This window comes from Nuphar pumila, chromosome 6, assembly GCF_984573655.1.
Source record: "Nuphar pumila chromosome 6, dmNupPumi1.hap1.1, whole genome shotgun sequence".
Classification (NCBI taxonomy): domain Eukaryota; kingdom Viridiplantae; phylum Streptophyta; class Magnoliopsida; order Nymphaeales; family Nymphaeaceae; genus Nuphar; species Nuphar pumila.
Genome location: NC_143254.1, coordinates 110,369,374 through 110,396,362, shown reverse-complemented (window position 1 = coordinate 110,396,362; position 26,989 = coordinate 110,369,374). Strand labels below are relative to the sequence as shown.

The 26,989-nt window shown below is 36.9% G+C and overlaps 1 pseudogene across 1 annotated transcript; it reads left to right on the top strand.

The window, feature by feature from the left end:
• The first annotated feature begins 1,753 nt into the window (after positions 1 to 1,753).
• On the top strand, positions 1,754 to 14,633 carry LOC149835687 (auxin response factor 12-like; annotated as a pseudogene). The gene is made up of 15 exons (XR_016432357.1): positions 1,754 to 2,758; positions 5,172 to 5,284; positions 5,460 to 5,558; positions 5,637 to 5,693; positions 5,799 to 5,954; positions 6,059 to 6,143; positions 6,394 to 6,484; positions 6,554 to 6,718; positions 6,805 to 6,927; positions 7,119 to 7,194; positions 10,094 to 10,241; positions 12,054 to 13,048; positions 13,135 to 13,325; positions 13,608 to 13,800; positions 14,424 to 14,633. The product of XR_016432357.1 is annotated as an auxin response factor 12-like (transcript).
• Positions 14,634 to 26,989: the final 12,356 nt, after the last annotated feature.

Genomic DNA, 26,989 nt, shown 5'->3' with positions numbered 1-26,989 from the left:
ATGCAAGAGGAGAGCGATTCAAGACACAAGAAAAAGTCATGGAGAAAGTGAGGGAAAACGAGTGGAAAGCAAAAGACATGCAAGAGGAGAGCGATTCAAGAAGCAAGTGGGAAACTTGCTCCCCATAAATGGAAAAGTTTTTCCCACACATTCCACTCTAGAAGCACACTTAATTTCTCCTTTAAAAATGCACTTCTGGTAACTATGGTCCTTTGTCACAAGTTTAAGTCAAGTGAAAAACCATCTTCGATGGTAGGGAAAAGTACTTGTAGAGTTTTACACTGGGACACTAACTCTGATACACAATCACCGTGGCCCTCTTGACCAAAATGAGATGTCTGAACCATAGTTACCAGAAGCTTCTTGCTGCATGGGGAAACTCATTTCATCAAAAGATTGCTTTGGAAGAAAAAACTATGAGAAACTTGATTTTCTTTAATGAGAAATCCGCTTCCCATTTCTATTTCCTTTTGCTTTCTTAAATTTCTCTCTTGTTTATTGTGATTTCCCTCTTATTTCTTATATATTTCATACATGATCTTTTATTTGCTCTTCTTGTCTACGCTTTATATGTGTTTCATTTTCTTTTCTTTTTATGCACTTGTGTAAATGCTTCACAACCATATCAGTTTCTCACTTCATACTACTTTTTAATACTCATAGCTTCTAGTATCCATTTAGTTTCCTAGTAACTATGGTGTCCTAACCATAACAGTGGCTTCTCCATATTACATATAAAAAAAACTCAAATTATCATGTTATATACAAAAAAAAAAAGTATGGTCAATGTCAAAAGGAAAATACGAAAATATGTTGGTAAAAGACCTGTTAGTTCTACACCAGAGTCACAAACATGAATGATATTTATCTTGATATTTTCAAGAGAGGGTACACTGTTAAAAGAAAAAGCGGTATCTTCTATCAACTTTTTTAAATGCCAAGATTTTATCCTGATATAATTGTCATGTTGACACCTTTTTACCTTTTACACTTTAGTTTTCGGTGTTTTTATAAAATTCGTGTCCTTATAATTTCATGCACGCCGATAATTTCTTTATATTTTCTTAAATATAAACATTTTAATTTACTGCAAGATATTTGTCTTCCCAGAAAATTAGGGGCCCAACACTTTTGGCATTGCTGTAGATTTTGAACTCTATAGTTCCCGTTTGGGGAACGCAACCGCGTGATTATGAGGCCAGTTTTCCAAACAAAATCGGTCCACTGCAGTCCATCTGAGTCATGCGATTGGCAACCAAGAGTTGGTTTATAGCCGTCCATCTGAACCGGCCGATCCGAGCCGGCTTCGGCGTCGTCTTCAATCGCAACCGACAGGTGTCCCCACGCACGGCTCATGGGGCACGATAATCATCACTTAAGGGCCCCTAATCTTGAGGTTAGTAGGGCCCACCCTAAATCACAGATCGTTACGGGCACCCGATAGGATTCGGACGCTCTAGCGGGCCCCACTCCGTGCTTCCTCGACCTCGAGTGCGCGGCCCAGTCCGTACTCTGACAGCGACGGACGGTGCGTGGCCCAAGCAGTCACATGCCCCCGTCAAATCCTTCATACATCTCCCCCGCATCGAGATGGAAGGTCGGATTCCCCTCCGTACTAGTTTCATCGGACGGTCCATTCACTTTCTCTCTCTCCACTTATCCGTACGGAACTCTCTGCCTCTCTCTCTCTCTCTGCTTTTCTATCGTCTTCTATCTTTCGTCAGAGTGCAGTATAAAAAGGACGGAGCGTACAGGAGAGAGAGAGAGGGAGGGAAAAGAATTGTTTTTTTGCAAAAATTTTAAATAATTTTTGGCTCGCAGAGAGAGAGAGAGAGAGAGAGAGAGAGAGAGAGAGAGAGATGGAGGAAATTCCTTCTCTTCTTGACTGAATCTTCTTCTCTTCGTCCTGGAATTCAATGATGAACCAGAGAGAAAAAGAGGGAGCCGGGTCTCTTTCACGTTTTCTTTTGGGCCCTTGCTTTCCGCTTTTCGTGTGAAGTTTCTGGTGAATCTGAGCGACTTTTTTTGGAGCTTCGAAAGCGATGATGAGGGCGGGGCGTGTCGTCCGAAGATTCGCGGCGGAGTTCGTGCTCTCGGACGAGTTCTCGTTTGGATCTCGCCTCACCGGAGCGTCGCTTCCTTCCGCAGGAAGCTTCCTTCTTCTCTAGGGTTTTAGATTTTGCTTTTTTTCTTCTTTTTCGTCGTCGTCTTCTTCTCTTTGAATTATGAGAGGGAGGCTCAGCTGAAGGCGGATTACGAGGGAACCCGGCGGTGAATCGTTTCGCAGAGCTGTTTTTCATTCTCTCTCTTGATGTTTGATGCCGATTTCTAACTAGAGTTTCCAATTTCCGAGCCTCGGCGGTGGATATCGTGATCTTTGGAGAGTTTTCTTTCGTTATAGCACATTTTCTGGTGTGATTTCTCGGGAGGTAGGCACTGGGAACGCCGTAGATCAGGAATGGAGTTTAGGTGCGCTTCCGCTGATTTGGAGGGTTCGATTTCTTGGTTTTAGTGGCGGAAATTTCGATTTCAGGAGCGTTTGTGGTACGGTTTTTCGGAACAGGGAGCTCGTTCTCTGTAGAATATGGGAATGCTGGCTAATTTGATGAGATTTGCAACTGGAGCGCGTGAAAACTGTGTAGCCGGAGAGTTTGGGACCTGCTGGGCTTGATTCAGAGTGGAACTCCTGCTGTTTCATGAGTTTGTCGTGCGAAAATGATGCTTTCAACCTCTGGCATGAGTCATCCGTCACCTGAAGGTATTTTCATTGCAATTCGGACGAAAAAGCGGTCGTTTTTCTTCCTTTTGTATCTTTTGCTACAATTTTTCACTTCAATTTCCTCGAAAACCTCGCTATTTTTGTTTCATATATTTCGAATTTTTCTCCATGAATGGATCTCCTTTCGTTAAGAGAACGAAGGCTTATTCTATCATAACTTGTTCCTGCCAAGAAAAAGTGCAGCATCCTCGAATCCATGAGTGATTATTTGTAAAATGGCATCTTGCAATATTAAATTTCTTCTTTACCCCTCCTCTTTTGCTTCCTAAAGCACTTAACCAAGTTCATTTTTTCTTTTATGTATTGTAGAAATTAATCTTTAATGAGAGAAAAAAAACTCTACGGAAGCAGTGATAAATGATAGTTTTTTCTTCCTTTTCTTTTGTGAAAGGGCTGGGGTTCGTTATTGTAGGATAAAACAGGGACATAAAAGCAGCGTGACAAGGTGTCTTGTAACAAATACATTGTAATTGGTCGACATACTATAATGATGCCGAATTTGGGGTCTTGATCCCCAACGTCGGATGTCTGACCCTGGCGTTCATTAGGCCCCGCTGAACAGGCGATTCACGACGATAACTTTTTTATTTATTGTGGAAGCACGAATACTTTTTGATATTGCTTTGGTGCCTGTTGAGGTTCCTCAATGAGAGAGGATTCCGGTGCTAAAAATCACGGTTGGTAATTTGGGGTTGCAAATATGTAGATGTTGGGAATTGTTGGTATTGGTTTTCTGCTTATTTGTCGAGTAAATTTTCTTCAGTTTTTCTCCTGGGGTGTCCTACATACCAAAATGAATTGCTGCAGTGTGAAGCATGGTATCATTTTTCCATGGTCGATGAGGCCCAGATAGATACATGACATAAGATGAAGATTCACTTCCTAAGATTATGATAGATATACCAGGGGCCTACATGCCCATGACAGTAACGTGTTCATTTTGAACTGATATAAAAAACGTATTCTGGGGGGGGTGAAACCCACCATATTCCAGGAACTAATCTGCAAGGCACATAAAAGGTATCCTTGTGAGATAACACATAAACAGTCACGTGGATTATACATGTTTCAAAAGAAAGGAATTTTTTTTTTGAGATAAAATAAAAAATGGCTACAATTATTAATAAAAATCTATTTCATATGGACAAATCAAACTATTTGCTGCAGTCAGGGCTGGGCTAGGACTGGACTGGGCTACAAAAATGGATAAAAATCTATTTCATATGGAATCAGGGCTGGGCTAGGACTGGGCTTTAAAAAAAAAAAAATTAACTGTTTCGGGAGGCAGGACAGGGCTACAGCCCAGTCCTGCCCCCCCCTAGCTACGCCCTTGTATGGGTATATGTCCACTAGTTCCTATTTGCAGAAAAAAAGAAAAGAAAAAGAAGCTACACCATCTGTTTGATTTGTCACGCCAAAATCCAACCCTCACTAGCTTGCTCATCTTACTGATACAGATAATACTTTTGTGGACTGTTTCAATGCTCTTCCTACCCATGCCCCAGCTAACAACTGAATTGTCCTTTTGCTTTTCCAAATATATTTTGCCCTTTTGTTGCCAAAATTATCTAATGCAACAGTGTGCACCCTAGTGTGCTAGATATGGTTTGACTCATGGCTGATTGTAAAGTGATGGTTTGAAGGTTGTTTCTGTCTTGAATATTAGGATATTTCAGTGGTTAATTGGTTGTCACTGATCAATGATATCTTGGTTGTTGGGAAATAGGGCCCTGGGGTATGTAGCACTGATTTTGTTTCTGTGGCTTTAGTTAGTTGTGCAGCTTATTTTCTATCTTTAAATGTTGATGTCACCATTAGGCTTAAATATGAATGAATTAGTGATTTCTTATTAATTTTCTAGCTGGGTACGGTTGACAGTCTTCTTTCCTTGGAAGAAGTTCATTTTGTGCAATTGAAAATGTTGTTTATGAGCATGGTTTCAAAAATCACCTCAACTATACACATTTCTTTTAACTCTTGCATCATGTTTTTCAATATTATTATAATGTTAATTTGTAGTTAGTGAAGTACTGTTGATTTTACTTATAATGAATGTTTCCACTATATCTATGAAACTTCCTGTTTTAGTTACGCTCATCCCCATCTTAGGGACTGGAAATGGTGGGGTGTTAGTTATCTGGGTCAACTGTATGTGTGAATCTTGCAATCAACTAAATCAAATGGGATTCCTTCTTGAGAACAAGTTTTGATGGATTAAATTTCTGATAGGTAGCTTTCATTTGGTTAGAAACAAATTTCATGTTCTGGTTTTCCTCTTTAACTTCTCTCTGGAACTAGTTGTATGGTATTATATCTAGATAAATAGTTGTTAATGCATATTTACCATTTCTCATTTGCAGACTTACAATGTGAATCTTTGCTGGATGTGCAGGTGAAAAGAAATGTTTGAATTCAGAGCTGTGGCATGCATGTGCTGGACCTCTTGTCTGCTTACCTGCAGTAGGGAGCCGAGTCGTGTACTTCCCTCAGGGTCACAGCGAGCAGGTTATGGTTAGCTGTTCGATGATGATGTTTTAATCATTTGCTGGTTCATGTTTAATGCTTGACGTAGCTGGATTTACTCTCAGGATGATGAATCTTAAACATTTCATCCTCTACATGGGTAACTTTAATTTCCTCATCATTGATTGTGTTGTGTTGTGATACATTCTGCTTTCAGATTGCTGCATCAACTAACAAGGAAGTGACAGATCATGTTCCTAATTATCCCAGCCTGCCTCCACAACTTATTTGTCAGCTTCATGATGTCACCATGCATGTGAGTTCTCTGTTCTTTTGATTGGTTTCTAGTTCTTGCAAGAAGGGCCATTACCGCTGATTGGCTATGAAATTTCAGGCAGATGTAGAAACAGATGAAGTCTATGCACAAATGACCTTGCAACCTCTAAGTCCGGTAATGCTCATGCCCTCATTGCAATATTTGCTTGTAACTCACATATGGGTCTCGTTTATCTTAGGATCACATCAATTTGTTTACATGTTCTTCTCTTTCTTGCAGCAAGAGCAGAAGGATGCATATCTACCTGCTGAACTGGGAGTTCCTAGCAAACAGCCAACCAATTATTTCTGCAAGACTTTGACAGCCAGTGATACTAGCACCCATGGAGGATTTTCAGTCCCTCGACGTGCAGCTGAAAAGGTTTTCCCTCCATTGGTATGCTTTACTTCCTTGGTCCTATCGTATGGAATGGTTAGATGTTTCTATATGGAATGAGTTAAGTAATGGGCAACTTACACATTTTTTGGATTTGCTTGCAGGATTTTTCTCATCAACCACCGGCCCAGGAGCTTATTGCAAGGGATCTTCATGATGTTGAATGGAAATTTAGGCACATTTTTCGAGGTATTACAACACTATATGAATTGCTGCTGCTTTGATTTTGGCTGGATATCACACTGCCTTTTCCATTACGTGTTTAAAAGATGTCACCTTGACGGAATTACATGTGCTTCTACATTTGTTGCTGTTGTTGTTCATCATGCTGGTTTTTTTAATAACGATTACTTGGTCAAAGCTATCATCATTGCCAAATTAATACAGCTATACTATGTTTGAGATCCATTGCCAAATTCACTTTGCAAGCATCATGCAGGACAGCCTAAGCGGCATCTTCTAACAACAGGTTGGAGTGTGTTCGTGAGTGCTAAAAGACTTGTTGCTGGTGATTCTGTTATTTTTATATGGTATGCTTCACATTGTTTTTGTTTTTAATGTAAAAATCATGTCCTAGGGTAAACCTTGTGCTTTTTCAGGAATGAAAAAAATCAGCTTCTCTTGGGGATCCGAAGGGCTGCACGACCACAGACTGTCATGCCTTCGTCTGTTTTATCAAGTGATAGCATGCATATAGGGCTTCTTGCTGCTGCTGCTCATGCAGCTGCAACGAACAGCCGTTTCACCGTTTTTTACAACCCAAGGTTGCATCTGTTTTTTTGGATATATGATATGAATTATTTTCTTTGAAGTTATCTACTATCACTTAGTCTGAATTCATCTTTGACAGGGCAAGCCCGTCTGAATTTGTCATACCATTAGCCAAGTATATTAAAGCTGTCTTACACACTCGTGTATCTGTGGGAATGCGGTTTCGGATGCTATTTGAGACAGAGGAATCAAGTGTCCGGAGGTAGTGTTAGTTTATATGCAGATTAACCCTGCATATTTTTGACATTCGGTAGTGATAACATTATCCATATTGGAAGACCTATTTCATTGCTTTAACTGCTAAACTTTCATTGGTGTTCTGTTTATATATCCTTTTCCAGATATGTTATTTTCTTTTCAAAACTGATTCCTTGTTCATCATGCTTGATCTAGGTACATGGGTACAATTACCAGCATTTCTGATTTGGATCCAGTTCGTTGGCCAAATTCACATTGGCGATCTGTCAAGGTGTCTGATCCCATGTCCTTTAGCTCATCTTGAATATTCATGCATATGTATGTCCACACACACACACTTACACACTACATGTAGTCTTTGTAATGTCTCACTAGTTATGGAATTGGGCATTCGTTGAGCAATTTCCCTGAATTGTGGGTTATTTTTATTAAACTTCAAATGAGCACAATATTGTCAACATTGTTTATTGAAATTAAGCTCTATGAGGAATGTAGATAAATTTGGACTTTCGTGCTCTCTTTTTTTTGTCCTTTTTCAACACGTTTCATCAATGCAATTGGTATGTCTGTCATCCTTTGTATCAATATTTGCCCTCCTGATCTTCTCCATGAAGCCCTCTAAATGATTCTTCTAAAGCCTGATTTGATTTCCCAATTTTTGACTTATCTTTCCGAGTTTGCATTGACTATATGGAGAATATGGGGTACCCTTCTCCTGATTAACGTGAGAGAAACATTGCTTGACCTCAAGAAACTTATATGAACATTGCTGTAATATTGGGGGCAAGTAGATTGCAATGTTGAAAAAATGTTTTTTTTTTTTATGTAGGGCTTGGGCTTCCTGTATTGAAGGAAGTCTATGATGGGAATATGAACCATCATGACTAACTAAAGGAGCCACGATTATCCCAATTAATGCTGTTGATTGTTAAAAAAATACTATAATCTTCTTTATATTGCCTTGATAATTGTGATATCCTTCCATTGTTTGATATTATTGGGGACTATTAAAGTTAAGTTTCATGATTTCTTTGATATTGTGTCCCTCGAACTATCATATAAAGCAAGATAAAAAACTGAAATCATCTTGATTCTTTTTTGAACATCTTTGTTTGTGGTACCATCTCTTGTGATGAGTAGTTGGAGGATTTTCAGATATTTTAAGTTTAGTTGGAACAATAATTGGCAGCAAGTATAGTCACCTATATCATTCAAGGTAATTTCTCATCGAGGGGTTTTCTCAAAAAAATCTTGGGAGTTTTAAAAATTTAAAAATATAAAAAACAATAAGATAAAAAATAATAGGTTTTATACTATGTCACATAAATGCGTGTGTGGATACAGGTGTGGATGCGGCACTTTAAAAAAACTTCGGTGCAGGGCTGTGGGGAGGTCATATATAATTTTTAACAATTTTAAGTTAACACTAATGAAATAATAATAATTATCGTATCATAAATTCATGCAATTAATCAAATTAACAATCTACAATTGCATGTGGAGATGAGGATGGCAGGATTCCTTTCATTTGTTCGCGAGTCCTTTCTCTTTATCCGCCATTTTCGTTCTTGAAACCAAAAAAATAATTCTTTTATTAAAATAAAATGCATAAAAAAAATGGCCGAACTCAGAACCCAATCAAAGCTTAGATTCTGTTATGGTGAAACCAGACCTGGGTTCACGAGAGCCTCTTTTGGAGCATGCTTGAGTTTGATTCTGTTGATCCTAGGCCTGGGTTCATTAGAGTCGAAACTAGAAGGCTTGGGTTTGGCCCTTGTGCCAACAAGGGGAGGAGGATGAAGGATGAGAAGGAAGAAGAAAGAGAGGAGGTAGAGGAGGAGTAGAAGGAATAAGAAGAAAGAGAGGAGGTAGAGGAGGAGTAGAAGGAATAAGAAGAAAGAGAGGAGGAGTCAGTGGAGGGAGGAGGAGAAGGAAGAAGAAGAAAGAGGAGGCACAAAAGGAAAAAGAAAGAAAGAAAGAGTGGAGGAAGAGGAGGAAGAAGGAAGGAGGAGGAGAGAATATGAAGAAGAAATAAAGAACGAGGAGGAGAAGGAATAAGAAGAAGAAAGAGTGGAGGAAAAGGAAGAAGAAAGACATGGGGAGAAGGAGAAGGAGAAGAAGAAGAAGAAAGGGAGGAGGAGGAGGCGGCGGAGAAGGAAGAAGAAGAAAGACAGGAGGAGCGCCATTTTTCTTTTTTTTGACAATTGAACCAAAACAGACTCGGTCAAAGTTGTTTGAGTCTATTTTGAACAAATATAACCTTGGATGAGGGTTGACCACACCCACATCACGTCGATGCGGGTGCGGTGGCCTAAATGACAAGTCCATGTGACTTAGGTTTTGTATGATTTTTCTTGTGAAAATATAAGGAAATAAGTTTGAGAAGTTTCCCAAATACAAAAGAAACAAGAAAATACAAACCATGCTTAAAATATATAAAAATAAGACTTTTTTCAAAAATATAAAAAAAATATCATGACAATACCGTGATATTTTGATTTCTAACAATATATTGAAAATATCACAATGTTTTGGCGACAGTGTCAGCTTACCTTAAATTGCTGATAATATCAGAATATTTTCCAAATATTCTCCATATTGGTGACTGTGGCAGCATGTCATGTGCCAAATTAGTTATGAAGTTTGTATCAGCCATTACCAAAGATGTGGAAAATTGGTTATGAGTTTTGTAGCAATGATGTAATAACCATCTTTTACTTAATCAATGAGAGAAAGGTCGATAACAAGGGTGGGCTATGAGTTCAACTTCCCGTGAGAAGCTCAAACTTGGTTCACCGAAAGTCAGCTTGATCTCTCTTATTTGATAAATAACCTGAGCTTGAGCTCAATCTAGTGCTTTAGTTAAACAAGCTTGTGCCTGAGACGGGCTAATTAATGGTTGATTAGCCTGTTTGGTATTTTATTAATATATATAAAATATATGCCTGTATATATGAGTATTTTAATGCAAAGAAAAACTTCATTGTAATGGTAGCGATCTCTTCCTTTGAAACAGGGTGAATTGTTCAAATCATGTCTCCTTGATTTCTTTTCCTTTAGTGAATAGCTTAGCTTGAAATTAATGCTATCTAGAGCTTCATTATGTGAAGTTGAGGCGAAAAGGGGTTTCACTTGAGCCTGACATTGCTTGTTTATATTTCAATTGGCAGGTTGGATGGGATGAGTCTACTGCAGGTGTGAGGCAGCCTAGAGTTTCATTATGGGAAATTGAACCCTTGACAACATTCCCCATGTACCCATCATTGTTTCCTCTCAGACTTAAGCGTCCTTGGCTTCCTGAAATGCCATCTCTTAATGGTACTTGTGTGTTTTATCATGACTACATTTTTTTGCATGATCATTGCCTCTGATTTGTTTGAAGTGATCTGGTAAAGTGTCTTGGTCTGTTGTGCCCTGCTTTAGCTTGGTGGGTTGGCTTGACTGAAGTAAGTTGTTAAAGTACATTGTTTTTTGTGCTCTTCTTTAGCTTAGTGAAATGGCTTTTGGTATTTTGTACTTATTTAATGATGATAACTTACAAGAACACAACCAATCTTTTGGCTGTTTGCAAAGAGTCTTTGGGATTTTATGTATTGTTGCCTTGCCTTTGATGCATCTGTATACTTAGCTCCAGTCAATGATAGGTGGTTAAGGGCAAAGACTGCTTTACCATTGACTTCATTCTCCCTCCAAACACTAGTTTCTATTGAGTGTTAGGAATATAATCTATGGATAATAACCACCCAGCTAATCTTATTATGGGATGTGGTCTAGCACTCCATTTAGCCTTCCTAGGGAGCGATTGCACCAAAAGTTCCATTTGAGACATTAACAAGACTTGGCAAAAAGACATTCTACCAGAAATATGCAAAACCTGAAACAAATTTTCTAATGTTAAGATCTCCTACCTAGTCTGCATTAGTGTATGCATGATTGATTGTGCATCAGTCTTCTGTGGATCCTTATAATACGTGAGTCCCTGTCTAATGCTGCTCTTTACATATGTCAAGATTTTAGAGCTTCCGTGTGCATGCACTGTCATAGGTGCTTGCATAAACTGATATTTGATCAAAAACTTATGATCTGTCACAATGACTCATCAAATAGGCCGCCGCACCCACGTCAAAGTGATGCCGGTGCGTGTGTGGCACTCGGTGTGGTCAACCCGAACCCTGGGTTATCTTTGTCCAAAATGGACTCTGTCAACTTTGACCAAGTCCATTTTAATCTACTTTTGAAAAAAAAAGAATTTTTGTGGTCGGTGTGTAGGGGGTGTTTAGGGCACAACTCCCCTCCCCGTGACCCCTCCTTCTGACAGCGGCGACGGCGACGGTAAGTCTCTCTCTTTGTGTTCCTCTATTTCTTCTTCTTCCCCCCTTGGCGCAAGGGCCGAACCGAGGCCTGTGGGTTCGGTTATATATATATATATATACACACACACACACACACACACACACCCTTCCCGCACCCAAATTTTTTTAAAGTGCCGCATCGCCGCATCCACACCAGCACTGGCACCTGTGCGACATAGCTTATGATATATTGGTGAAGTGCCCCTGCATGCTTCTAAGTTTTTCTAGCTCTTGTTACAATTCACCTTCTATTTATTACAGAAGGTATATCTGTCAGCTTAAATTTATCATGTTGAAACTCTTAATTTGTAAATTGCATATTTTTGTTGAGATAATTTAATCTCATCTTCAGATCTATCATCCTCAATGCTGAGAAAATATCATGACTCTCCTGGATCTTTCAACTGAAACTTTCTTATGCAGAAATATCTTTACTTCATTTATGAGAGCTGTGTAGTTAATGTATTTTCAGTGCAAAGTATGGCCTAAAATTTGCACTGTTGCAAACAATCACAAACTACAGGAACTGTTAATGAAATCTCGCTGTCATGAAAATGCTGATATGCAAGTTAATGAAGCTTTGGATGTGATGAGAACTGTGTATGTGCAGACAGATTTAAGTACGTTGTTTCTTAGGAAGTGCGGATGTGGTTATTCTAAAGCATGGCCTATTTGTCTTCTATAGGATAAAAACAAAAAAGAAAAAAGATGTTAAGTATAAATAAAGGTTATGCAAATTATTATATTTGAACAAAAAGGGCTGTTTCAATGCTTGCAGATCACAGAGGGGATGATGGGAATGCCTTTATGTGGGCAAGGGGCGATACTGTTGATCAAGGCTTTCAGTCTTTGAATTACCGGGGTCTGGGTTTTAATCCTTGGATGCAACAAAGGCTTGATCTATCACCACTAGGTACTGAGCAAGGCCAGTTTCAATCTGTGGCAAGTGCATTGTGGCCAGAGATGAGAAGCGATGATTCCATCAAGCAATCATTGCTGCACTTTCAGAACTCCAGCCAATCCCTGCCGCAGTTTTCAAGCAGACTCAGCCTTCTGACACCACGGCAAATCATTCCACATACACAACCTTTGCAGAGCCACGTCAATCTGCCAGCAAATGCGATTTTTGATGACCAGACTCGAAATCACCTGCTGCATCAGCAATTGCTTCAACCATTCAATGAACAGCAACAGTTGCAAACCCATAATGAACCATTTCAGGTTCCAAGTAATCGGCAGCCACAATTATCCTTCTCAACTGCCCTAGGTCAAAGGCCTCTGTTTGCAGATTCAAGCAGTGCGTTCCCATCTTTAACTCCTGCTGCTGGCATTCAAAGTTTATTGAGCCCTTTGTCTGCTGAAGAAAATGCTCATCTTTTGAACGATATGAGAGCCAATCATGCTGACATTGTTGAGCCACAACAGCAATCCTGGGTATCCAAAAGTCCATTGCCACAAGTTGAATCTTTTAGACACTCCGTTTCACTCCCTCCATTTCCTGGAAGAGAAAATGTGGATCCAGAAAATTGTACTGCAGACTCCCAGAACCAGAATGTCTTGTTTGGTGTCAATATTGATACACAGTTGCTAATCCTCCCTAATGCAGTTTCCAATCTTGCAGCAGTTGGAGGCCAAACTGACATGGCAGCAATGCAGTTTACTAATTCAGGTTTCCAGAATCCTCTACCAGGTGGATATGATTGCTTAGGGGATTCACCAGGTTTGCTCCAAAATTCAGGGCAACTTGATCCACCTAACCAAACATTTGTGAAGGTGAGGATACGAACACACACTCATATTTAATAAAATCAAGGACTTATACCTGAATTTTGACTATTCATCTCCTGGGTGGCATGCAGGTTTACAAATCTGGCTGTGTTGGGCGGTCACTGGACATTGCTCGGATCAACAGTTACCATGAGCTACGCAATGAGCTCAGTCAAATGTTTGGGCTAGAGGGTCTGCTGGAAGACCCTAAAAGATCAGGCTGGCAGCTTGTATTTGTTGACCATGAGAACGATGTGCTTCTCATGGGAGACGACCCTTGGGAGTATGTTTCTATCTGTGTGTGTGTGTGTGTGTGTGTGGACCTGAGAGTTGTGATCAGGCAACTTGAGCTGCTCTTGGTTACAATTAAAGTGATGTCCTTGTTCAATCAACTTGACCCCAGTTCATGGTTGGTTGCTAGGTTTATTGAGTTGTTACAGAGCAATCTGATTCCCCAGTCTGCTACCATAAATTGCTGTGGTTTCTCCTTTTGTGATCAGACATTTTACATGTCATTGTTCACAAATTACAACCAAGGCTAATATGGTTGTTTGATCGTCTGTAGGGCATTTGTGAATAATGTGTGGTACATCAAGATTCTGTCGCTGCAGGACGTGCAGAAGATGGGTGCTCAGCAGCATAGCAGTGAGAGCTATAAGGAATATAACACCGGCAGGCCTCTTGGGATCTGACCTCCAGGATCCTCGACTGGCTCATCAGAGTACCCAACTTGGTGTAGAAGAATGGTATATGCACATGTATGTAGAAATGCTTTAGTTTTCATTAGCAAACTCTGAACTTTGGTGAAGCACAGTTTTGCAGTTCAGTTGGTGTTATATGGAATCTGGTAGATCCTCCCAAACTGGTTCCAGTTAAGCTTGGTGTCGCTTGGTACTGAGACTGATCCATAATGATAAATCATAGAATGTTCCAGTTGTAGACCAAGTGACATGGCTTTATTTGATTATATCATGCCCTGATAAATGGCTTAAATGTTAATACAGGCTGAATTTGGGTGAAGAACCGTACCCACCCATATATGCTTTACAAGGATATGAATCCTCGTATACTAATACCACCTCTTGAGCAAAGGGGCAAGGTAGAGTTTTGTGCTGCAGCACCTGGACAGGGTCATGATTGGAAACCAATCCATGTAATCTACTTGGCTTGTTTTGTACCTGCATTTATATGTATTGATTGAAAATCACAAACAAATTGCCAAAGATGCATGGCTTGGGTAAGGATGAAGGTCCGGTTGACCAGGGACTCTGATAAATGTTGGGCAGTCAGGCCTCACCTGTATGGCTGTGCTCAACCGGTCAAGTGTAGCCCATATGTCTAAACATTGTTTCTTACAGAGCATTTTCTGTTTCTTTTGCAGGATTACTAATGTCTCTCCGTTTCTGGAAACTTACACACACATATATATATGTAATATTTAGTAATTAGGTGAAAACCAGAACTTTGGATGACTCAACTTTCATGGTTATACTTGTGCATTGTGCAGCATATGATATACTTTATTAGCTGTAACTCACAGTTAAGCTCACTGGTTGACAGTAGATGTAGTGTTTAATGTGCATTGATCTTATGATGCTTCTAATTTAGTATATTATGACTCTGAAATGTCCATGTCCGGGTCATTTATGGTCCAATCCAAAGGGAGAATTTATGTGGTGTAGACAGCCCAACTTGGAGTCATATGAATCAATTACGCCTGTGCTTTTCTTTTGGGGTGTCTGTGTGGGTGCATGCTCTTGCTGTCAAATGTGGGCCACTCCAGCCTCCAGAGGAATTTAGACAAAGTCGGTGTAAGGTGGGCCTATAATAGTTCCTGATTCATGGAATTTGAGTCATGTGACTTTCATTGAAGCCAAAGTTACTATTTGATAGGTGAAATGGCTTCCATGCAATTTGATTCAATGCTGTATTTGGTGATCAAATCTCAAAGTGGCAACTTCTATTTTGCCCTTCCATGTAAGGTTGGTATTTGTTCTATTTTTTGGATGATCAGGGGGATGGTTTAGTTCGATCTATTGTTAAGGTAGTTGATCTCAGTGTTTGCCATCTCTTGCACACCTACCGAATGCCAAGTCATGGCTGTTATATGCTCCACTTCCAGTAGATTGTGCATGTCATGTAAACCGATTCTAGGTTAAATGTGCTTTTTTATGGCTCCCTAAATGCTAGGAAAACCTTTGGCTTGTCTCACTCATCATTTTATTGTGGTTTTTATGCGGCCTTTGTCTGTTTCTAAACCTCATGACCTGACTTGACATGTAAATGAATCAAGCTGCTCGTGGTCCACCATAGTTTGGCTTGTATAGAGCTGGTTTGGACTGGTTAAATCAACGTTGAGAGTTGGGCTAGGCTTGTTTTAACGAGTTTATATACCAATTTGTGCATCATATTGCATAAAAGAATATGGTAGTTCAATTGGCTGGATGGAACTGCAATCAAGAAGTTTGGGGTTACATTATCACTATGGACCCTTTCCATAAAACTGACTCTTATTTTTGAGCCAGATCGGGTTTGGACGAGGAGCCAAGCCGAGTACTCTGGCTGTAAACGAGCCTAGCCTGAATAGCCTGTGTTTGGTTTGCTCGGCTTGTTTAGCAGCACCATTAACATATTGCTTACAGACCCCGGACAATGCCTGCATTCTCCCTTCTCTTGACCAAACATCGTCTCCTGATATCCACCCAGCGAGTAAGTACCATCAGTAATGGCCACAAGCGGTATGCAATTTGTGATCTGATTTTGTATAAGCTCTACAAATTGATATTGATCCAAGCTTCTTGTGGCAAAAACCAGCAGCCTGCATTATCGCATTTAGAAATAATGGAAATTGATCCTACTGCATGGTTAATTTGAATCGTTTCTTTAAAAATGATATAATTTTCGTTTCCTTAAAAACCCTATTGTTAGCACCCTTTAACCTTTTGTAATTGTGAATTTAAGCATTTTTGAAATAAAATTATACCGCAGAATCACAGGTATTTATGCAGATTTAGATCTTAATAACATCACATAAATTTATTTGCAAAATTTGGGCGAAATGGAAACCACCAAAATTGCAAAATTTTACTGTTTTGCATATACGTTAATATTTTTTTGAATATATTTGCGAAATGTTTCTCTTAAATATCCTACTTTTTTACATATACTTTGTGAAACTCCAAACAAAATTATAAATATACCAATTAAATATTTGTAAAATTTTTATTATATGTGATTTTTTTTAATACGTGCGATTTTGTCAAATCATATATATACTCATATTTGTTTGAGGGTTTTTTCTTCTCGTTTGTGTCTCTAAGTAACTTTTCTATATAACCCTTGTGGCGATTCTTGCATTTCGAGGAGGTTTCAGTATCATCCTTGTGATCGACTTTTTCATCTACAAGTTTGAAAGGTGAGTTTCATAAAATATATATGTGGGTATCTCCATGTGTATTTTCATTTAATATAACAACCTATAATCAGGGGTGTGAATTGATCCGGCTCATTATTATTGAATATCTCCATGCGTATTATGTTTGGTTGTTGTTACGGATCCAACTCATTATCATTGAATATCTCCATGCGTATTTGTGTTTGGTTGTTGCTATGAATGTTTTTTGTATGATTTTTTATGTTATCAACATTTCAAACCATAATATTTAACGTTTAGGATTACAATGTTTACGATTTTTTGCATAGAAATTTATATATTGTTATAGATGACTTATAATTGTTTGCATTTTTTGTTCATGTGTTTGTATAATGGGACTATAGTTCAGTGTGCACAAGCATTGAAAGGGCTAAAGTACACTATCGTGGTTGTATTAGGCAGTCAATGATGACGTCTGAAAGGGCTAAAGTACACTATTGTAAGTCTAATTATACTAATTGAAAATCTTAAATCTTTACTGAACTCCAAAAATATTATCTTGAAGGAATTTGTGGCTTAGATGTATTGTGAAATCGAATTTGCGGTAGGCTTATTAAGCCTTCGAAATAATTATTCTTCAAACAATCAAGAAATGTGGATATATGTTGAGGATGATGATGATGCAAAATCGATGTTAACTAGTAGGGATGTTTACTTTAAAGTATCCAAAGTTAATGAAAGAGCAATTAAACAAGGATTAGTTGATCAATAGTATGATGTGAATCATGTGAAGAATGTGCATGTATCTTAGGTACCATCTATCATGCTTAGTCCTTTGCCGATTGCCCAAACAGTGAAGGATATTAATGTTGTACATTAGAAAAAAAGTGCTAGTGATCTTCATTGCAATAATTTGGATGACATGCAGCCTTTCTAGGTATACGATAATGTTAGGTACAAGTTGTAATGTCGCTATAATTTATGGTTGAGACGTAGGTACGATGATGAATATGATATTTTGATGGTTAATCTTGAATGTTGAAAATGCAGGAATGATGAATACATACAAGCAATTGAAGAGATAAATACAATAAATTTTGATTTTGTTGTTTCAATCGAACAATCAATTAGTGATAGCAGTGATGTTGTTGACAATGCATAACCGGTTGATATCAACTATGATAAGTATACCAAGTCGATAAGAGATGACAAAGACATTGGACAAATAAAGGCGGGTGAAAAGTAATGCACCAATGACATTAGAGAATGCGAACCCTTAGTTCTCGTTCAATGGGTTCTCATACAGTGAAATAGAAACATAAAATCATTAAAGTGAAGACATCTGATTTGTTTGAGCAATTACGTAATGAAACACTTAATGGTTATAAATTATTTCAATAGTATCAACATACTCAAATGATCAAGCAATTGCTTTGGGCCAAAGCTTTAATGACCTCTAGCACTGCCATGAGTTTTTAAAAAATCATGTGATCAGGAATAATTATAAAATAAAATTCTTAAAGAGTTGCAATCACAGAGCCACTATCATATGCATGAAGAAGAAAACTCATATGACAGTTGATTTTCTTTGAAAGATCCATTACACAAAGATTTGTAGAGTAAGTTTATTTTAAGTGTAGATGTATAATATCTTGCATACATGTGGTGAATAACTAGATATAGCTCTCTCCTTTCTTTCGTAGGATGCATTTCCATTTGCGTGGCTTAACCAAAAGTCCCATTCCATATCGCAGACAATTTTGTAGTAAAAAGTATCTTCCAATCAGATTTTCAGTATTATTCACAAACACATGCATGATAATCAGAAGATAATTATAAAAAAAATCATGAATGACATCAGTCGCGAGAAATGTGTAGAGGTTACTTATAAACAATCATGGCGTAAACGAGAATACACTAAGGCTGCATCATATGGTTCATTCAAACAATCTTTCAAAATAATTTTCGTCTATTTGGATACTCTAATGAATGTTAACCAAGGTTCACTAGGGTATATTAAGAACAATTAAAAAGATCGATTTAAGTACATGTTCTTATCCTTCTATCAAAACAATGATGGGTTTTTAAAAGATGCTCTCCAGTTATTACGGTAGATGATACATTCTTAAAAGAAAGATATACAAGTATATTGTTGTCAGCCCATAATATTGATCCTTATTGTGGGATGTTTCTAGTAGCATTTGTAGTTGTTGATAAGGAGTCCAAAGATGTTCTTACATAAAGTTATTTGTAAATCTCTAGATATCATAAATATCTTAAATATTTGTGAGACTATGACAAATATATGATATTTCTTATTTTTTGTAAATTTCTTAAATCATACATGTTCACATATACGTTTCAAAATCTCGTAAAGTATATTTGCAAAAATCCTACTGATTGGTAAAAATCGAACAATTTTGCAAAATTGTTTCTCCATGTATAGACAAGTTAATATGATTAACATAAAACTAAATATAGTTGATTTGTATAAAATTAGATAACTTGAAGTTTAACAGTTATAAAGTTGCATTTAATACATGAGCTTCATTACAAAGTAATAGTCAAAGTTTAACTTGATCTATTAAAAAGGTGCATAATTGTTCACAACTCAACTAGATGGACAAACTCTTTTGATGCCTCTGTAACTGATGTCTATGTCTTTTCATTGTTTTTTGTACCCTTGAAAATTCTTTTCTTTATATGCATGTAGTACTTGATCATACGATTTCTTATAGATGTGATATCTTGTTGAAAATAACTATTTATTAGCAAACAACTAATTACAACAAACATCTTACACTAGTGAACAACTGACATATAAACACAAACATGTGCGAAGTCCAATCTTTAGTTTTTGCCTAAGTACTGCATATACTGTATGATAAATGTACCATAATCATACCTGTAAAACGAGAAAATACCAAGTGAAAAATATATACATGTACAAAATGAATTAACGAATAAGTGCAAAATAATTACTCATTCTCTTGTTGAGGAATATCCTCTATCCTTTGTGTCGTCCAATCTTTATAAGAGTCAAAGCCAAATTATGCTAAAAAAAAATAAAGTTGCAACACATACGCATGAAAAGGAGATAACAAATATACAAAAAAAAGTGAGTACATTCTTGAGTAAATTATGTTATCATACTATTTGTTTGAAGTTTTTTACTGTTAAATATGTATTCGGTGTAAAATTATACAACCTAAAGTTCTTTTCCTTCATGTCCATTTCTCAAAGAACTCAGTGTTTGTTGCCTAAGTTGAAAGGAATTAAGAGTTACAACATAAATCTAGTGTAATGTCATGCACGTAAAAATTTATTTGTAAGTATGCAAAGTTATATAAAAACATACCTTGTCTGCATCAAAGAAATGATACAAAAAGTTATTGTTTTCCAAGCAGTCATTTATCTCACCACGCTTCCCTTTAGTTGTGATCATTTATTGTGAACACACAAGGTTTATTGATGAGTTTGTATTAATCAATAGTAAAACAATATAAACATTACTTTTATAACTCACAGAAATATGGGGTAAGGTAGAGGGTCTTCGGCAAGTTGTCTCCTTCGCTATCCTCGTTGTGAGCCACTTGAAGTGTTTCTTCGAATCTTGCTAGATCCTACATAGTAAATCCAGTGTGGTAATAAAAGTACAAACAAAATTACGTACAACCGTAACAAAAAAATAAACAAGTTAACGTGTAAAACTAACACTTAGGTCACTTGTCAAGAGAGCTTTTTTGTCAAACTCATATTCTTTCGGTTAGGTAGTGTTGTCTAGTATAACTTTTCTTTTCTCATTAGCCAGTTGTTAACAACAAAGTAAATTGTATATGATTAATATCAAATATACACACATGATTCAGGATATTGTTTATACCTCATATATGATCAGTTGTTCCTTGCTCTTCGAAACTCAAGGCATTTTGAATCTCCTTCTTTTGTAAGAACGTGTGTGACCATACATCTTTAAGTACTTATATTGACACATAAAGAAGCAACTAATTAAAAATATTAGATATACACATAAAAAAATAATTAATTAAAAAATACTGGATAAACACAAAGATGCACTTCATTAAAAAATATTGAATATATATACATACTTTTATTCGTGGTGCCGCCTATTGTGGCCAATCTCACGACATACATTGCACTTGTATGACACAACATCATTGTGTTTTGTTCTCCGTCTATTAACCTTAGGTCGTCTCATTTTGTGAACCACTTTTGATGAATAGACAACCATAAGAGTAGGTGGAGTGATGTGTGAGACATTATCTGTCATAAAAAAGAATGAATATTGATTATATGTAGCTTGATACGATTCAACTTTGAAGAACTTATTGCAGTAATCTCCTAGTCGATTGCTCTTATACAAAATGCATGTTCGCAAGAAATCTCGCTAACATGCCACTCTTCATAAGAGCACAAGTGCTTCTGAACATCAAAATTATAACCGTGAGTTTAGTCACGGGATTTGTACCATTGTCAGAGGCAATGCACTACTTGCGCATGTATTTATTGTGCCTTTTTATTCGGTTCATCTTATTTTTCTTTTACCTTCAGCACCACAATGCATGTCATATGCTGCCTCACAATCTTTCTTTTATCAAACAATTTCATCAAACATGAGACAAATCTTTTTAATAAGCAAAATTATGGGCTTGTCATGTATGATGAGAATCCATGAATTTAAGCTCTTCGCTGTATTAGATGTTAAGCAACCATATCTTTTTGCTTGAAAGCGACAATTAGCTCAATGCGTCATATCCATGTTAGTGGCAATATAATTGTATGTGTTTGTACTTTGTTATTTAATTTTGTCAAGAAAATAATTGCATTGTTGTTTCGTGGTTGCTCGAGATGTACTCCACCAAAGTGCATTGAGTGGTAAACCAAATTTCTTCAAAAAATTATCCGTCAAATGCTCCATGCAAAATTCAACATGACATATTGGTCATGTGCGGGACAACATGCTTTAAGCTTGGATACCTATCTAAGATAAGTGTCAATACTTCTCGCTCTCTAAACTCATCGAAGTGTATTAATTCGTGCTTTAATACCTCTAAAAACCATGCCCATTAATATGCAAAAAAGTAAGCTATTTGTGAAATTAACGGTAACTGTTTTTGCACATAAATTTATGTGATTTCGAAAAGTATATGCAAAAAAATAGGATATTTGTGAGAGGTGTTTTACAAATATATTTATGCAAAATATTGACATATATGCTAAACAATATGATATTTGTGATTTTGGTGGTTTCAGTTTCACCGAATTTTTGTAAATAAATTTATGCGATGTTCGTGACGTCTAAATTCACATAAAAAAGTTACGATTTTGTATTTAAGTGGGTGTTGGAGATAGCCTACGAGCGGTATAATTTTATCACGAAAAGACCTAAATTCATAATTACAAAGGGTAAAAGGCTCCTAACGATGTCAGATATTTGCGATTTTGGATATTGAAAGAATATAAAAATTATAGGATATTTAGGAAATTAGATCAAATTAGCAGTACAGTATGGTCATTTTCCATAGAAATAATGGGGTGAGCAAAAATTTATGGGCAACATGCAAGACCTGTTTGTGCACACCGTTGAGGATGCATTTGTGTGCCACAAAATGAATGGCACAGTGACAAATATCGGCATTTTTTTATTTTTCATGAAAACAATTCTAGAAACATTTTTTCACATTTTCCCCATACGTGATATTTTCAATATACTGTTTAAGTTTAATTTCTCATATTTTTTATCATGCTTTATTGAAAAAAATGCAATATAAACTCCATATGCTCCAGCCTCAAAGGCTCAAAAGCCCAAAGCTTTATGCATAAAACAACGTACTCTTGGGCATAGTCACAAATATCGCCAAGATTTTAAAATCTTGTGATATTTTTTAGGAAATATTCATATAACGTATTTTTTCCAATATTATCACAAGATTTTTAAAATCTGGTAATATTTTAATTTCTTGCGATATTATTGTGATTTCATTTTAACCATAATTAACAAGAGTAAGCAAAATTTTTATTCACTTTCAAGTTTTTGGAAAGAGGTGTTCTACCCTGCTACTCTTGCATATTCTCAAATACTCAGAAAGGAAAAAACCAATCCTTTTTCACCATCCCAATGTAAAAACAGGAAAGGGAAAATAACATATAGAACAATAGTGTTCTGTCTGTTTTGTAACAACTGTTCTTTGTTTAGCATTTGTTTCTACTCAAATAAGAAATCATATAAACTGCAAAAAAATAAACTATAAAATCAAAGAAACTATAAATAAAGCATAAAATTAAATATAAAAAGCTCTAACTCAAACCCTAACCAAAGAAAATAAAAAAAGCCCTAATCAAATTAAATATAAAAACCCTAATTAATGAAATTTGATTCAAAACCATAATAAAAGAATTTTCTTATTTTTATATTTAATTCAAACCATAAAATTAAAATAAACAAAAAACCCTAAATGGAAAGGCCCTAATTCAAAACCTAATTTGAAATGCCCTAATTCGAAAATCCCCAATTCAAAACATAATTGAAAAATCCCGTAGTTTAAAGACTAATTCGAGAGACGGGGGTGGGGGTATACCCCCTCAGTGCGACTTTTATTTATTTATTCTGGGAACACTGTTTGAGGGTTGGAGTGGGGTTGGAATGTTTTTTTGTTCTTGGCATGCGGTGGACTTGCGTCCCCGCATTGGGCGTTTGGTGCAATGCGCGTTCGCCTTAAATAAACACGGGAGGATCCCGACCTCCTCATCCTAATCGATATGGGACATTGTTTTCTCAACTTTTTTTTTAACCCAACTTGCTAGTACTAGTATTTTGCCTACTCAACACCTATAATTAAGTACTTAATAAACATTATGATTTTAAACCTCTAACCTACAACAATTTTCTCTGTTTTTTAACTAATTTATAGTATACCGAGATTTTTTTGATAAAAACAAAGTTTTTAAAAATTTTATGAGATATTCTCTCGCCGAGATTTTCGTGAGAACGTTATTTGGGACTATGATGCATGGCCGTCCCATGCCTTTGTGTAGGGTTCACCGTAGCAATGCAAACAAAAGAGTCTCTTTCTTTCCTTGTAGAAAGAGGCCACCAAATGTGCCCTTCACCATTACATAAATGATTCCTGAGGCTATGTTTGATGGCTTGTCCCATGCGTCGCACGGGATGAAAAAGACGTCGAGAACACGATTTTTAACAAACATTGTATTCGGTGGACGACATTTTGCGTGTCTGCCGCATCCATTATCGCGTGTAATTCTTGATCCACCTCCTCCCTGTTACAAAAGGAACAAGAACGAAGGGAACACATTTTAAAAAATAAAATACCGTGCAAAAATTTTTTGCCCCCAATTCCTCTGCTCTGCCGCTTGGCCCAAGCGGCGTCGCGACAATAGAGCTGATCATTGAGCATGACTTCTTCTTCGACATCCCCAAACTCCACGACCGACTCGATTGGATCTTCGCCGTCCATTCCGGAGACCCCTTGCAGATCAGGGACGCCTAGTTGAAGATTCTAGAACGTCATCGTGCCATTGAAGGTTCTGCAAGGCCTCAAACCCTATCTAAAACCCTAATCCCACGATCGGCTTCCGTGATGATCCCATGGACGCACGAGTGCACGCCAGATCAACGGTCGGCAGCGACGGCAGCAGAAGAGGAGACCGATCCCTCTGCCGAAGATGTTGAGGATGCGGTGGTCGATTTGATTCATGGTGGGTGTCATGCAATCGAACGGTGACCAAGCCCAACATGCCCTCCAGCAAGGGTTGTGTCATTTCTTTGGGGTTTCCGACCCAGAATTGAGCATGAGCCCGCCCTGTGCCCTCGTCTTGGCGAGTAATCAGGATGCCCTCGAGCTCGTTGTGCGCCGGTTGGGTCCGACAATGGCCATTGCCGACGTCAAGGAGCGGCTTGCCGGAGTCCCTGTCTACACTCAGATCTTCACCCTCAATGTCACCAGCGGTTGTCCGCACATCATCATCAAACAACGGAACATAGCATCTGAGTACGGTCCAAACAAACGTTGAACTTGGAACAGTTGTTACGGAATGAACATAACTTTACATCTTCATAAATTTTGCAACTCATTTTTGCCAAATAAATAAATAATATTGTATTTTTAATTTCAGTTTTGCAAATGAACAAATTAATCTCATATGTACATGAATTACAACCCAACTCTCTCTCTCTCTCTCTCTCTCTCTCTCTATATATATATATATATATATATATATATGCAAAATAAAAAACACAAAGTTTGCAATCCAAGAGCTGCCCATTCACCCTTAATGTTCAGCTTTGTTTTCCAACCATTCCAGCCAACCAACCACTGCTTCAAATTCAGTAGACAATAAAGCCCCTGCAATAGACAGTCAGAGTGAGTTGCATGATCAATTCGCCAGACAAATTTGGTTATCTAGGCAAAGTGACATAGGAGCGGAGCAACATACAATCCAGGTCCAGAAGAGATCTATCTGGATTCAATTTAGTTTAAGGTTTTTATTTGAGTTTATTTAGATCCGAAATAGACAAGGATTTCTGATGTTCTATACATACTCATTATATGGACTTTTGAGGAGGTTGATTGGATTGAAACTTGTTATTTTCTTTAATTTTATGCAATAATAATTGCTTATTTTCATTAACTTGCTTTGATAGCATAGATCCTTAGGAGTATGCGTAACTTTGTTATTCAACGGTCAATCGAGCAACCAATTTTCCATCACCAAGCCAAGCCACTCAAGCAAATCACTTGCTGGACTGAGCTGGTCTACGTCACAAGGCTACTCCATTTTAATCACCATATTGTGTCCCTTCATATACTACTCATATTGAATACTTCATAAAAATGGGTAATTAAAGCGGTATTCATGTGACATACGAGTTAGTCTATACTTTATTACAACATGTACTTTGATATTTTTGCTACCATAAATGCAAATATAAATGACGATATCAGAAAATGACTAATTACAACAGTCCAGTCAAAGCAAGAATGTACTTCTTGTATGAATTTTTACGTATATTATGTTTTTGGCTTTTTTTGCCATTCATAAAATCTTGTACGGGGTTGATTTTGGGACACATTTTTCAGAGAAATCCCTTCAGCCCAAAAGACATGATTATTGGGAGAGACGACGGTTGAGGTGGCCACCCAACGATTCTCTTATGACCAAGATCTTACATCTCTCACTTGGCTATCATTTTTATGTTTATTCTTAACATGAACCTTGCAAACACACCTTGTTTTTTCATACTTGTTCTCAACATGAACCTTGCATAAACACTTTTGAGTGTTATTTTATTCACACAGTCTATGCAAACTTATAGACTCATCATTTAGGCATACCTAAGTCTTATATGACTCACATGTCTAGTAAAAACTTTCTCGACTACCTTGGTTAACATATTTGTTATCATGTCACTTGAAGAAACATAATCAATTGTTATTTCAATTTTCATAAGGCCTTTATAAGTATATATTTAAGTCTTCTCCGACTCGCATGCCTTAAATGCCATTTGTTTTCAATCTCCACTGCTATCATTTTCATCATGCACTAAACAAAGGGCCAATTGTAGGACATAATTAACATGCCATAAAATCCTGATATTGTTATACTAATCAATATCAATGTCTCTTACAAACATATGAAATTTTATATTTATCCCAAACTTGTCATAATATGCATAAAATAAACTTTTCATGATATCTTGAGAATATTTGTCTTTAAGATATGTATGTTTTTATGTTGACATACATATTAAGGATTGTGACTTATTCACATATCCTATGAATTTTTCATGACATCATGAGGTCTTTTTGTTAGCATTTTACCATCATGATCTAAGTCATGTCTATCTCATATAAATATATAAAAATTTTAATTATCCTTTTATTATAACCCTTAATACAAATAATGCAGCAAACTTATGCATTTTAATAAAGCAAACAAGGATATACTCTTCTTTAAGTGAATTTTCAGCATGCTTTTGCTCATACGTCACATATTAGTAACATTGTCTTATCTCATATAAGCTTATATATGTAAATTGGTCAATTGGGGTCTTTTAAAACTCTTTCATGACCTTTAGACATCTTGTGCCAACATTGTACATAGTTTGTGTTAAGTCATATCCTGACTTAAAGATAGCAGTTACATGCACATTAATAAAAAAAAATTCACTTGCATGGATCTATGACAAATACACATCATTTTACCGGTAAACTAAACTCTCATTATCCATGTGCACCATTAAAAAACAACAAAAAAAATCAATATTGTATGCATCCATGACATATATATATATATTCTTATCAATCCTTATCACTTTTTGATCATTTTGGATCGATATATATCTAGATCCAAATCATCATGAATTGGTCAATCTAATTTATATTGCACATAATGTATTAGCCTTACGATATTCAACTAACTTTTCATAAACCATTTAGTGAGCTTAATCCATAATTATTATTTATCATCATTATTCATATGAAAAAACAAAAATTATTTATGCTTTCACTTTTCTCATGCAAAGCATCACATGT